The sequence below is a fragment of the Aotus nancymaae genome, unplaced genomic scaffold (genome assembly GCF_030222135.1).
Source record: "Aotus nancymaae isolate 86718 unplaced genomic scaffold, 86718_ANA_hifiasm-v0.15.2.pri h1tg000030l, whole genome shotgun sequence".
In the NCBI taxonomy this organism is placed as follows: Eukaryota; Metazoa; Chordata; class Mammalia; order Primates; family Aotidae; genus Aotus; species Aotus nancymaae.
In genome coordinates, this window is record NW_026988443.1 from 8,480,342 (window position 1) to 8,493,781 (window position 13,440).

The window sequence follows — 13,440 nt, forward strand, 5'->3', positions numbered from 1 at the left end:
TCTACCAAAAATACAAAAAATTAGCCAGGCATGATGGCACACACCTGTGGTCCCAGCTACTTGGGAGGCTGAGGTGGGAGAATCACTTGAGCCTGGGAGGTGGAGATTGCAGTGAGCCACGATCACACCACCGCATTCCAACCTGAGTGACAGAGTGAGACCCCATCTCAAAATAAAATAAAATAAAATAAAATAAAATAATTGCTTCCTGGGACTTTTGGAATGAGTCAATGAGACAGAATCAGTTCATTGGCTATTACACTTCATAACACCTGAGAGGGTTTGCAGGTATAATCCAGAACCAGAAAGTGACCAGGCTTATTCTTGCCAATCATAGACACACTGTAACCTCGAGTTAAGTTGCCAGTCAGTCCACAAGCCGGCCTCACAAGGTCCAGTGTCCTTCCTAGGACGGGCACCCAGGCCCCTTCCCCTTGGTCTCCTTGGCACTTCTGCCTCTTTCCTCCTCTATGCCTCTTCCTGCTGGGCTCCTGACACCATCTTACCCATGATTCTAGTGCCAACAGTTTTAGTTCCATCCACTTTAGACCACAGAGGATTCTGACTCTCTTTAATGGAGAATCACTCTGGAAGATAAATATGCCCTTTCTTACTAAAACATAGGTCACATCTCATAATTTTATGGATTTATTTTAAAAAACAAAAGTAAACAAAATTATCCCTTTGAAGAAACGGATGAACAGAACAAGAAAGCAAAAGGGATAAAAACGAGTACCTTACCTATCCTGTTCCATATATAAAGCACAGCGACCAACACTTAGTAGGTGCTTAGCAAACAATAGTGAGGCATTCAGGGCATGTCCTTTGGAATCAGATGGAATCAGATAATCAGATTCACGTTCTGGGTACATTGCTTGCTAACTCCTTGACCTGGGGCAAGTTACTTAAACATTACAAGTCTCAGTTTCTTCACTGAGAAAGTGGGGAGAGTTAACAGTGCGTACTTTGTAGGATTACTGTGAGGATTAAATTAGATTGTCAATCTGAAATCCTTAGTGCATGAGCCCGGTATGGCGGCTTGCGTCTACTTAGGAGGTTGGGGTGGGAGGAATGCTTGAGGCCAGGAGTTCTAGCCCAGCCTGAGCAACATAAAAAAAACAACAAACCCCATCTCTAAAAAACAGAAATAAAAATTTAAAAATTAGCCAGGCATGGTGGCGCATGCCTGTAGTCCCAGCTACTTGGGAGGCTGAGGTAGGAGGATCCCTTGAGCTCAAGAGTTTGTGGCTGCAGTGAACAATGATCACCTGGGTGACAGATCAAGACTCCATGTCTTAAAGAAAAGAAAACTCTTAGTGTCTAACATATTCTAAAATTTTTGTTATTATTATTATTTACATACTTCAGCCTATCAAAACTCCTGTTTTCACTAGAGAATACAGACCTGTTAACTCTGCAGGTTCCAAAAACATTGTATCAGTAGAATGAGAAAAATGCCAGGAGAACTTAGAAGAGAAAGTCACTGGAAAGACTTTAACCTCATCAGGTGATGCCAGAATCCGGAGGCTGTAACCCAGGACTTTGCCCAGGCGTGCTTTGGGGCACAGTGTGGGGAGGGAGCTGTTGCAAGGATGGGGCAAGAGTGGTCTGGAAATGACTCAGACCCTTTAAAGTGAAAGAATGGGAAACTGTCTGCCAGCTGGTACTTGCTGTGGGCTGTCAGCACTCCTCTGACTGATTCACCTTCACCAGGGCACCCGCCTGCGGTGAAGTAGCTGGGGCTGGTTCCTGTTACTGACACCCTCTGTGTGTCTTCAGGCTTTCCTCCTCCTCCTCCTCCTCCTGCTCCTCCTCCTCCTGCTCCTCCTCCTCCTGCTCCTTTTCCTCCTCCTGTTCCTCCTCCTCCTCCCCCTCCACCTTCTCCTCCTCCTGCTGCTCCTCCTCTTCTTCCTCCTCCCCCTCCACCTTCTCCTCCTCCTCCTGCTCCTCGTCTTCCTCCTCCTCCCCTCCACCTTCTCCTCCTCCTCCTGCTCCTTCTCCTTCTCCTCATCCTCCTGCTCCCCCTTCCCCTCCTCCTCCTGCTCCTCCTACTGTTCCTCCTCCTCCTTCTCCTCCTCCTCCTGCTCCTCCTCCTCCTCCTCCTCCTCCTCCTTCACCTTCTCCTCCTCCTCTTACGCCTCCTCCTGCTCCTCCTCCTCTTCTTCTTTCTGCTTCTCCTGCTCCTCCTTCCCTTCCTCCTCCTGCTCCTCCTCCTCCTCTTCCTCTTCCTGCTTCTCCTGCTCCTCTTCCCCCTTCTGCTCTTCCTCCTGTTCTTCCTCTTCCTGCTCCTCCTCCTCCTGCTCCTCTTCTTCCTCCTCTGCCCTTGATATTCACTTTGACCAGATTACACCAGGACAGAGGGTCCAAAGGTTAAGTAGGTACACACACACACACACACACACACACACACACACACATGCAGGGCTAGAACAATTACAGATGGTCCTGGGGGAGCAGAGTGGGGGCTAGTGGGGATGGGGAGAGGAGGATTGCAGGCCTCACTTTCACAAATTGCCTCAAATTTCCACTGACGCATTATGCCCAAATGCTGCCACAGAGATAAACTGCCAGGATTAAAAGAAAACGTGAAGATGTCCCCATAGAACTCTGTAACACTTGTACCCCTAAACATAGATTCTTTTTTTTTCTTTTTGTCACTCAGGCTGGAGTGCATGGTGCGATCTTAGCTCACTGCAACCTCCACCTCCCAGGTTCAAGGGATTCTCTCACCTCAGCCTTGGAGTAGTTTGGATTGCAGGCACCTGCCACCACACGCAGCTAATTTTGTACTTTTTGTAGAGAAAGGGTTTTGCCATTTTGGCCAGGCTGGTCTCAAACTCCTGACCTCAAGCGATCCTCTTGCCTCGGCCTTCGAAAAGTGCTGGGATTACAAGGGTGAGCCATGATGCCCAGCTCTAAATATATTTTTAATAAATCCTGTACTTATCCCATGACAAGCTCAATTGCCGGTTGTGTGTGTTAAAAGTATTTGCATGTTATATTAAATGTGAATTCAACAAGAGCAGAGATTTTTGTGTTTTATTCTTCATTGTATCTCTTGATTGTAGAAAAGTGGCATATAGTAGGTGCTCAGTTAATCGTTGTTAAATGAAGAAATAAATGAAATATAAACACATTAAATGGCCCACCATATTTATAAGCGTTTTGGCATGTCTTCATTGAAAAAATACCAGATGGCTGGGCGCCATGGTTTACACCGGTAATCCCAGTGCTTTGGGAGGCTGGAAGTGGGAGTATCACTTGAGACCAAGAGTTCAAGAGCAGACAGGGCAACATAGAGAGACCTTGTCTCCAAAAAAAAAAAAAAAAAAAAAATCCCTTGAGCCGCCTCTTCCCCTTCCTGTGGCCTAATAAAACTTTATTTACAGGCCAGGCGTGGTGGCTCACACCTGTAATCCCAGCACTTTGGGAGGCTGAGGCAGGCAGGATCACAAGGTCAGGAGTTCAAGACCAGCCTGACACCCCGTCTCTACTAAAAATACAAAAATTAGCTGGGTGTGGTGGCGTGCACCTGTAATCCCAGCTACTCAGGAGGCTGAGGCAGGACAATCACTTGAACCCAGGAGGCAGAGGTTGTAGTGAGCCAAGATCGCGCCACTGCACTCCACCCTGGGCAAATGAGCGAGACTCTGTCTCAAAAACAAAAACAAAACTTTATTTACAAAAACAGATGACAGATGAGGTGACATGGTTTGGCACTGTGTCACCACCCAAATCTCATCTAGAATTGTAATCCCCACATGTCGAGGGAGGACCTGGTGCGAGGTGATTGGATCATGAGGGGCAATTTCCCCCACACTGTTGCTCAGGGAAGCCCTTCCAGCAGAGCAGAGCTGAGCACGAGGTCACTGGCACACACCCATCCTCCACCAGCCCCGGCCTCCAAAGGGCAAGCCAGCAGAGCAGGCTGTTTCCCTCATTCAGGCCCGGTTTAGGGTGGCGGGAAGAAAGGGCTGCTAATAGGCTAAGGGCCTTCCTGAGTTTGAGAGAATCCCAGCCCTTTGCATCCTCGGATGTTCCCAGCACATTTAAAAGAGAAGCAGTGCCAAAGGGGGAGCACTGAAAGCTGCTGGATGAAGGGAAAGATCCCTGAGCCCAGCCAGGAAAACCGGAGGATGGTTACCAGGCCGAGGGCCTGGGCCTGGCCGTCCCTGCGTGCCCCAAGAGAAAGTTCACCAAGTTCAGATCCCAGTGCCCCGCAGCGAGTGAAGGTGGTCCCCCCCGGGCCGGATCTGGCCACAGGGCTGGCGGCGCGTTGGAAAACCGCCCACGTGGGAAGCCCTGGCTGCATTTCCGCCCTGGACTGCGCTCCCGCCTCCCAGCGCGGTCCCTGCGCGGCCGCCCAGCGCCCACTAGGTGGCGCCTGCGCTCTAGTGGGCGCTTCACAGGCGCAGCTACAGCGACAGCTCGAACCTGAGTCCCAGGATTCCGGGGACTGGAGGGCAGCGCCAGCAGCCAAGGTAGGATTCCTGAGCCCCGGGCGTCTCCCTGGAGCCTCTGAGGTTGGGGTGGGCAGCGGGGCGGCCGCTGGGCACTGTTTGCGGTCTGCAGAGATAACCGGAGGAGTCGGGTCGGCCGCACGTGTTGTAGCGCGGTGGGGGGACCCGGAGACCAGCAGTCTCCGAGCTGGGCCTAGAGCAGGGCAGAGCACCAGGTCGCTGGCACGCTCTCATCCTCCCCAGCCCTCGCCTCCGAGAGCATGCCCGAATCCCCAAGCCGCGCGTCTTCGAAGCAGAAAGCGGCCACTGTCGCCCAGAGCCACTCCAGGGTGGCAGCCGAGTGCTGATAAGGTCCAGAGCACCACTTCTTAAACTTGTCTGCATGTTGGCGTGGCTTGGGAGCATTAAAAAGATACCGATGCCCCAGTTCCACTCACCCCCACCCCCCAGAGACTCAGATGTGATTGGTCTGGGTGGGGGGCTGGACATCTGGGTATTAAAATGTTTGCAGGAGATTCCAGCTGGCAGCCAAATTTGAGGACCCTTGATCTAAGGAGTTAGAGAAAAACGGAGGACATTTGTTTGTTCTAACCCAGAATGCTGATGATTCCCTCCTCCTCCTTTTCCTCCAGTTCGTCGTCCTCCTCCTCCTCCTTTCTCATGTGCCTTTTAAGCAGGAAATGCCTCTGCCTTTGTACTGTCAAACCCAAGATAACAAACTAACCCCCCTCTTCCCAGTACGGCTGGTTCTGAAAGGGTTGAATTCAAAAGTGGGCAGGGAACAGAAAGACACCAGTGTGGAATTCGAGAGAAGACTCTTGGGGTTTACCAGTAGAAAGGGGGTTCCTCCCCACCCTGATCCCAGAGAAGATCAGGAGCCTGGCTGGAGCTGTCCTCATCATTTTAGCAAACCTAGCTGATCAGGCAGTAAGAGCCCTTGTAATGAGTAAGGGTCCTTATAACTAGTAAAAATGAGCCCTTATGTTTGTTTGTTTGTTTTATAGACATGAGGCCTCACTATATTGCCCAGGATGGTGTCAAACTCCTAGGCTCAAGCCATCCTCCCACCTTGGCCTCCTAAAGTGCTGGGATTACAGGCATGAGCCACGGCACCTGGCCAACCCCTTATATTTATATAGCAGCAGAGTTACTAGCATGGGCATAGACTCCCCAGAGGCAGCCCTTCCTTCTGTGTGACCTTGGACACTCACTGACCCATCCTCAGCTTCAGTTTTTGTATGGGCTAAATGGGTATGATAGCTCTTAGAGTTGCCGTGGTAAATAACAATAAAAGCTACTGTTTACTAAGGGTTCACCCTGTGCTAGAAGCTTTCTTTGCAGGGCCACGTTGACTCCTGACCGTAACTTCCAAGGTAGTACTATGAGTACTGCATTTGATAGCTGAGAAAACTGAGGCTCAGAGAGGCCAATGACCTTGCTCGAGGTTACATAATTAATTAATAAGAAGCATGTCCCATATTTGAACCCAGGCTGTCTGCCCTTGAGCCTAGGTGCAAAAGAACTATACCCTGCTGTTTCCCTTGTTGACTGGGAAAGCGTGCACGGGGAAGGCGTGTGGTGTGTCTTCATCAACACTAGCTATCACTGCTGTAAACTGAGCACTTCCACTGAATTGATTCATTCGTTCATTCAAAATACATTTATTATTGAGAGCCCACTGTGGGTCAGGCAGTTCTCCAGATGCTAGAGATAAAATGTGAGTAAGACAGAATTCAGCCAGCCCTGAATGAGAGAAACAGGAAGAAAGTGCAGTTGATTCTCATTATTCACAAGTTCTGAATTTGCAAATTCATACCCTGTAATCCTAGCATTTTGAGAGGCTGGGGCTGGAGGATCACTCGAGGCTAGGAGTTGGATATCATCCTGGGCAACATAGCAAGGCCCTGTCTGTTTATTTAAAAATTATATACATTAAATAATTTTTTTAAAAATTTGTTTGTGGCCAGGCACAGTGGCTCACGCCTGTAATCCCAGTACTTTGGGAGGCTGAGGCAGGAGGATTACTTGAGGCTAGGAGTTCCAGATCAGCCTGGGCAACACAGTAAGACTCTGTCTCTTTATTTTAAAAATTATATATTTAAAGAATTTATTTTAAAATGTGTTTGTGTGCCATTGCACTCCAGCCTGGGTAACAAGAGCGAAACTCCGTCTCAAAAAAAAAAAAAAATGTGTTTGTGGCCGGGTACAGTGGCTCACACCTGTAATCCCACTACTCTGGGAGACTGAGGCTTGAGCTTACGAGTTTGAGACCAGCCTGATCACTTAAGCTTCGAAGTTTGAAACCAGCCTGGACAGCATAGTGAGACCTTGACTCATTAAAAAAAAAAGGGGGGAGGAAAAAAGGCCAGTTGCAGTGGCTCATGCCTGTAATCCCAGCACTTTGGGAGGCCGAGGCAGGTGGATCACCTGAGGTCAGGAGTTCGAGACCAGCCTGGCCAAGATGGCGAAACCTCATCTCTACTATACAAAAAATTAGCTGGGTGTGGTAGCAGAAGCCTGTAATCCCAGCTGCTTGGGAGGCTGAAGCAGGAGAATTGCTTAAACCTGGGAGGTGGAAGTTGCAGTGAGCCGAGATCACGCCATTGCATCCCAGCCTGGGCAAGAAGAGCAAAACTCCATCTCAGAAAAGAAAAAGGAAGAAAAACATGTGTTTGTAACTTCCAAATCAATATCCATGGCACTTTCACAGTCATATGTGGATGCGTGCAGAACAGTGAAAAGGTTGAGTCACCCAACATGCACTTTCCCAGCCAAGGGCAAACAGGGGACACTCTGCCTTCCGGTTTCAGCTCTTGTGCTACAAACAAGTGTCCCTTTTGTGGTGTACTTAGTGCCACATTTTTTGCATGTTTGTGCGTTCTTGTTTGCGATGTCGAGGTTTGAAATGGCCCCAAGCGTACTGCTGATGTGCTGTCTCGTGTTCCTAAGCACGAGAAGGCTGCAAAGTGCCTTACAGAGAAAACATGTCTGTTAGGTAAGCTTCGTTCCAGCATGAGTTATAGTGCAGTTGGCTGAGTTCAATGTTAATGAAACAATAATATATACTGAATAAGCTGTCTTTTTTTTTTTTTGAAATGGAGTCTCACTCTGTTGTTCAGACTGGAATGCAGTGGCACCATCTCTGCTCACTGCAACCTCCACCTCCAGAGTTGAAGCGATTCTCCTGCCTCAGCCTCCCATGTAGCCGATACTACAGGCACATGCCACCACGCCCAGCTAATTTTTGTATTTTTACTAGAGACAGGGGTTTCACCATGTTGGCCAGGCTGGTCTCGAACTCCTGACCTCAGGTGATCCACCCACTTTGGCCTCCCAAAGTGCCAGGATTACAGGTGTGAGCCACAGTGCCTGGCCTATAAGGTGTCTTTAAACAAAAACCCACATAAACCAAGGTTATGTGTTGATCTGCCAGGCAGAAGGTGGGGTGAGGAAAATATGTTTCTGGCAGAAAGGTAAGCATGTACAGAGATGGCCAAGAGCTTGTCAAGGCCAGGGGACTCAATCAGAGCCAGTGGGCAGGGAGTGTGTTGGTCAAAGGGAGCAGAGGTGCGATAATCAGTAGTGTGCTAGGGAGAGAGGCTGGGGCCAGGCAGCACAGTGTTTTGTGGGCAGCTCTCATTTCATCCGATTAGCACAGTAATCCTGGCAGGCTGGACAGGATCATTTCCACCTTTGAGAGATGATGAAATTGATGTTCCATGATGTTAAATGACTTGCCTAAAGTTGCACTGCTGGTAGGCAGCAACGCTCCCTCACCCCCCAACTTAATCTAATGTTGATCAGACGTTTGGGTTTTTTGTTTTGTTTGTTGGTTTTTGGTTTCTTTTGTTTTTGTTTTTAGAGACAGGGTCTTGCTCTGTTACCCACGCTGGAGTGCAGTGCTATGATCATAGTTACTGCAGCCTCAGCCTCATGAGCTCAAGGGCTTCTCCTACCCCGCCAGGTAGCTGGGACTACAGGTGCATGCTATCATGACCAGCTAATTTTTTAAACAGGGTCTTGCTATCTCAAACTCAAACTCAAGTGTTTCTCCTGCCTTGGCCTCCCAAAGCACTGGGATTACAAGCATGATCTACCTTACCCGGCCGACATTTGGGTATTGATCTGAAATTTCAGGATGTGGTCTGGAGGTTTGGCTTGTTTGGGGGAGGAATCAGTAACTAAGTGATGGTGAAAGTGATCAAGCGTGGATGAAACCATGTGGGATAGTGGCAAGGTGTGGAGAAGAAAATTTCTCATGTCCTTTAGAAAAGAAAACTGTTCCTGGTGGCTAGGCACAGTGGCATATGCCTATAGTCCCAGCACTTTGGGAAACCGAAGTGGGAGGAATGCTTGAGGCCAAGAATTCAAGACCAATCTGGGCAATGTAGTGAGATCCTACCTCTCTTTAACAACAAGAAAAATGGGAAAAGATTTTTAATCAAAAAATATTCCTTGTATAAGACATGAATGCTAGGCCGGGCGCGGTGGCTCAAGCCTGTAATCCCAGCACTTTGGGAGGCCGAGGCGGGTGGATCACGAGGTCAAGAGATCGAGACCATCCCGGTCAACATGGTGAAACCCTGTCTCTACTAAAAATACAAAAAATTAGCTGGACATGGTGGCACGTGCCTGTAATCCCAGCTACTCAGGAGGCTGAGGCAGGAGAATTGCCTGAACCCAGGAGGCGAAGGGTTGCGGTGAGCCGAGATCACGCCATTGCACTCCAGCCTGGGTAACAAGAGCGAAACTCCGTCTCAAAAAAAAAAAAAAAAAAAAAAAAGACATGAATGCTTCTGTGAAAGAGTCTTAGATACTTGCAGAGGGTGGGAGTGATGACCATGGCCGTAAAGCTGTGGCAAAAGGAAATGTGTAGTTCTGATTCAAACTGCCCGCAGATACTAGGTCTGGGGATCACCCTCCCCATTCATGGGGCAGCCAGGCCTCAATCTGCCTCTTGTCTCTGCAGGATAATGACCTTGTACAGGCATCAGCAAACTTTTTCTGTAAAGGTCCAGAGAGTAAATATTTGGAGCTTTATGGGCCATATGGTTTTAGTTGCAACTGCAGTAAATTCTCAATGTCATCGATAAGTTCTTAGAAACTGCAACTTTAAGCGAAATGACGTACAGTAAGTCCTCAAATAATGTTGTTTCTTGTAATGTTGATGAGAAACTGCCACTGTGGAGTAAAAGCAGCCGTAGATGGTATGTAAACAAATGAGTACATCTGGGTTCCAATAAAGCTTTATGGACACTGAAGGTTTGAATTTCACATAATTTTTCTGTGTCACAAAATATTATTCTTTAAACATTTTTCCAACCATTTAAAAATGTGCAAACTGGCCAAGCATGGTGGCTCATGTCTGTAATCCCAGGACTTTGGGAAGACCGAGGAGGGAGGCTTGCTTGGGGCCAGAAGTTCAAAACCAGCCTGGCTCAAAACCAACCCATCTCTACAAACAAACAATAAATAAGTAATGTGGCTGGGCGCGGTGGCTCACGCCTGTAATCCCAGCACTTTGGGAGGCTGAGGAGGGTGGATCACGAGGTCAGGAGATTGAGACCATCCTGGCTAACACAGTGAAACCCCATCTCTACTAAAAATACAAAAAAATTTATCTGGGTGTGTTGGCACGCTCCTGTAGTCCCTGCTACTCAGGAGGCTGAGGCAGGAGAATCGCTTGAACCCAGGAGGCAGAGGTTGTGGTGAGCCGAGATCTCACCATTGCACTCCAGCCTGGGCGACAGAGCCAGACTCAGTCTCAAAAAAAAAAAAAAAATTTAAAGAAAGAAAAAGGTGGGGCGGGGGGGAGAGAGAGAGAGAGAGAGAGAGAGAGAGAGAGAGAGAGAGAGATGGAAGGCAGGAAGGAAGGAAGGAAGGGACAGACGAACCATTCACAGGCTATACAAAAACAGGCAGTAGGCTAGATGTGGCCCATGGGCTGTAGTTTGCTGACTCTTGATCCAGAATAATGGGACCGAGAATCAGAAGGATACTAAGTAGGCCAGGCAAGGGGCACTGGCTCATGCCTGTAGTCCTAGCACTTTGGGAGGCTGAGGCAGAAGGATTGCTTGAGGCCAGGAGTTCAAGGCCAGCCTGGGAAATATAGTGAGACCTTGCCTCTATTTAAAAAATTTTTTTAATTAGCTAGGGCCTGAATTGGTGGCTCACACCTGTATTTCTAGAACTTTGGGAGGCTGAGGTGGATTACTTGAGTCTAGAAGTTCCAGACCAGCCTGGGCAATGTAGCAAGATCCCATCTCTACAAAAAAAGAACAATTAGCCAGATGTGGTATGCACTTGTAGTCTCAGCTGCTCGGGAGGCTGAGGCAAGAGAATAAATTGAGCCCAAGAGTTTGAGGTTGCAATGAGCCATGATCATGCCAGTGCACTCCAGCTTTGAAAAACAAAAATTAGCTGGGCCTGGTGGCATGCACCTGCAGTCCCAGCTACTGGGGAGGCTGAGAGGGGAGGCTCACTTCAGACCAGGAGTCTGAGACTGTAGTGACCCATGATTGCACCACTGCACTCTAGCCCAGGTGACAGGGCAAGAGGCTGTCTTTTTTATTTTTTTTGAGATGGAATCCAGCTCTGTTGCCCAGGCTGGAATCTGGGCTCACTGCAACCTCCATCTCCCAGGTTCAAGTGATTCTTCTGCCTCAGCCTCCTGAGTAGCTGGGATTATAGGCATGCGCCACCATGCCCGGCTAATTTTTGTATTTTTAGTAGAGATGGGGTTTCACCTTGTTGGTCAGGCTGGTCTTGAACTCCTAACCACAAGTAATGCACCTGCCTCTGCCTCTGCCTCCCAAAGTGCTGGGATTAAAGGCATAAGCCACCACACCTGGCTTTTTTTTTTTTTTTTTTGTGGGGCGGAGATGGAGTTTCGCTCTTTTGCCCAGGCTGGAGTGAAGTGGCATAATCTGAGCTCACTGCAACCTCTGCTCCCCAGGTTCCAGCGATTTTCCTGCCTTAGCTTCCCAGGTAGCTGGAATTATGGCCACCTGCCGCCATGTCTGGCTAATTTTTGTATTTTTAGTAGAGACAGCGTTTCGTTATGTTGGCCAGGCTGGTCTCAAACTCCTGACCTCAGGTGATCCACTCACCCCGGCCTCCCAACGTGCTGGGATTACAAGTGTGAGCCACCACGCCCGACCAAGATGCTATTTCTTTAAAACAAATAGACAAAAAAGACAGACACACAAAAAATAAGTGTTCATCTAGTTTGCGTCCTTATCTGATGACCTATGAATCTCCATGGAACATTCTCAGCCATTTCTTGAGTCCTCAGTAAAATGGAACTTCCCATCTCACTGGGCAACTCATTCCACTGACAGAAGTTTAAAGCTATGTCATAGTTGCAGTTTCCCCCAAAGCAGATTATGAGAAAAGGATTCAGGTGCCAGAAATTTATTTAGGAAATGATCCCAGGAAGCCCAGTGAGAGTGAAATGAACCGAGAAAGGGAGGAATGCCAAGAAAAAAAGTGTTGATGAGTGAGTTACCACTGGGCAATTGGGTCTCCATCCCTCAGGGACACTTGGAGAGACTGTAGAAGATATTTCAGAAGTGTCCCATGAAGAGGCAGGGAGACTGGGATATTTCCTCCAACTCTCGTTCCTCCTTATTGAGGGTTGTTTTGATAACTGTCTGCTGTGCATACCCTGAGGCCAGAAAATGACTTAGAGGCAGCCCAGGGTGTCTGGAAATGTCTGCAGGTAACCTTGGATGAGCTGAGGAGTATGGGTGGGGCACCCGCAGTGTCTCCAATATGGTCTTTCTGACTTTGCTTTCTAAGATGTGCAACTCATACCACAGGGGACCTTGTGAGATGACTTGGTGTGGCACAGAGAGACACGGTACCCAAGAGCACAAAGTCTCAGAATAGGAAAGGGATTTTTCCCTTTTGAGCCGTCTGATCCTGCTCTGCCTGCCTCTCACCCGTGGGGCTGCCCTCTCTCCCCAGAGCAGGTGCTCCACCCACACTGGCCTTTCACTTCCTCCAACTTGCGGGACTGAGACTCTTCTGATGGCAGTCAACAAAAGGCTGGGTGAAGTAGTAGAATGCTACTGTAACACTTTGGAAAGACAGCAGTCCCCCAGTTCAGGGCATTTAAGAGGCAACAGTAAGTGTGGCCATTTAATAACGTTGTTAAAACTGTAACAATCTAATAACATTGTTTGCTTTTATGTTTATCTTCACTGTTTCCACCTATACATGGCTTTTCATGTGTAGTAGTAATATAATGTTTTCTTTAAAGTAAATGTATATAAATCATGTGTTTATTTAAAGAAAAATATTAAATAAGAGGATTGATGGTATGAGGATAGAATATAATAGGCCATGGTCGGTGGCTTATGCCTGTAATCCTAATACTTTGGGAAGTAGAGGCAGGAAGATCACTTGAAGCCGGGAGTTGGACCCCAGCCTGGGCGACATAATGAGAATACATGTTAACAAAACATTTAAAAAATTATCTGTGTGTAGTGTACATGCCTGTAATCCAGCTACTCAGGAGGCTGAGGTGGGAGGATGGTTTATAGGAGTTTGAGGTTACAGTGAGCTATGATTGTGCCACTGCACACCAGCCTGGGAAACAAAGCAAGACCCCAACTCTTTAAAAAAAAAAATTTATTAAAATATATATATTCAAATCATTCAATTAATTCAAATCATTCAATTCAATAATAATTCAAATCATTCAATTAATCCTCACCAATGTGGGTTAAGTACTGTTTGAAGCAGGGACTGTTTGCCCCATTTTACTGCTGAGCAGACAGGCATAGGGAAGTTAAATAACTTGCCCAAAGTTATATAGCTAGGAAGTGAATAAGCTGGAAAATAAACCCAGTTAGTCCTGCTCCAGATTTTTGCTTTGAATTGCAGGATTATGCTGCTTCTCAGAAATTTCACACACACACACACACACACACACACACACACACAATGTGAAGGTAATATGTGAATAACTGAAGTT

General features: G+C 47.8%; 1 protein-coding gene across 2 annotated transcripts in view; it reads left to right on the plus strand.

The window, feature by feature from the left end:
* Nucleotides 1–4,400: 4,400 nt before the first annotated feature.
* CHD9 (chromodomain helicase DNA binding protein 9) overlaps nt 4,401–13,440 on the plus strand; it is a 267,637-nt gene continuing 258,597 nt past the window's right edge. For both annotated transcript variants that reach the window (XM_064383065.1, XM_012447961.3), the window contains exon 1: nt 4,401–4,481. The gene's annotated coding sequence lies outside the window, so the exon portion shown is untranslated. The remainder of the gene's footprint in view (nt 4,482–13,440) is intronic.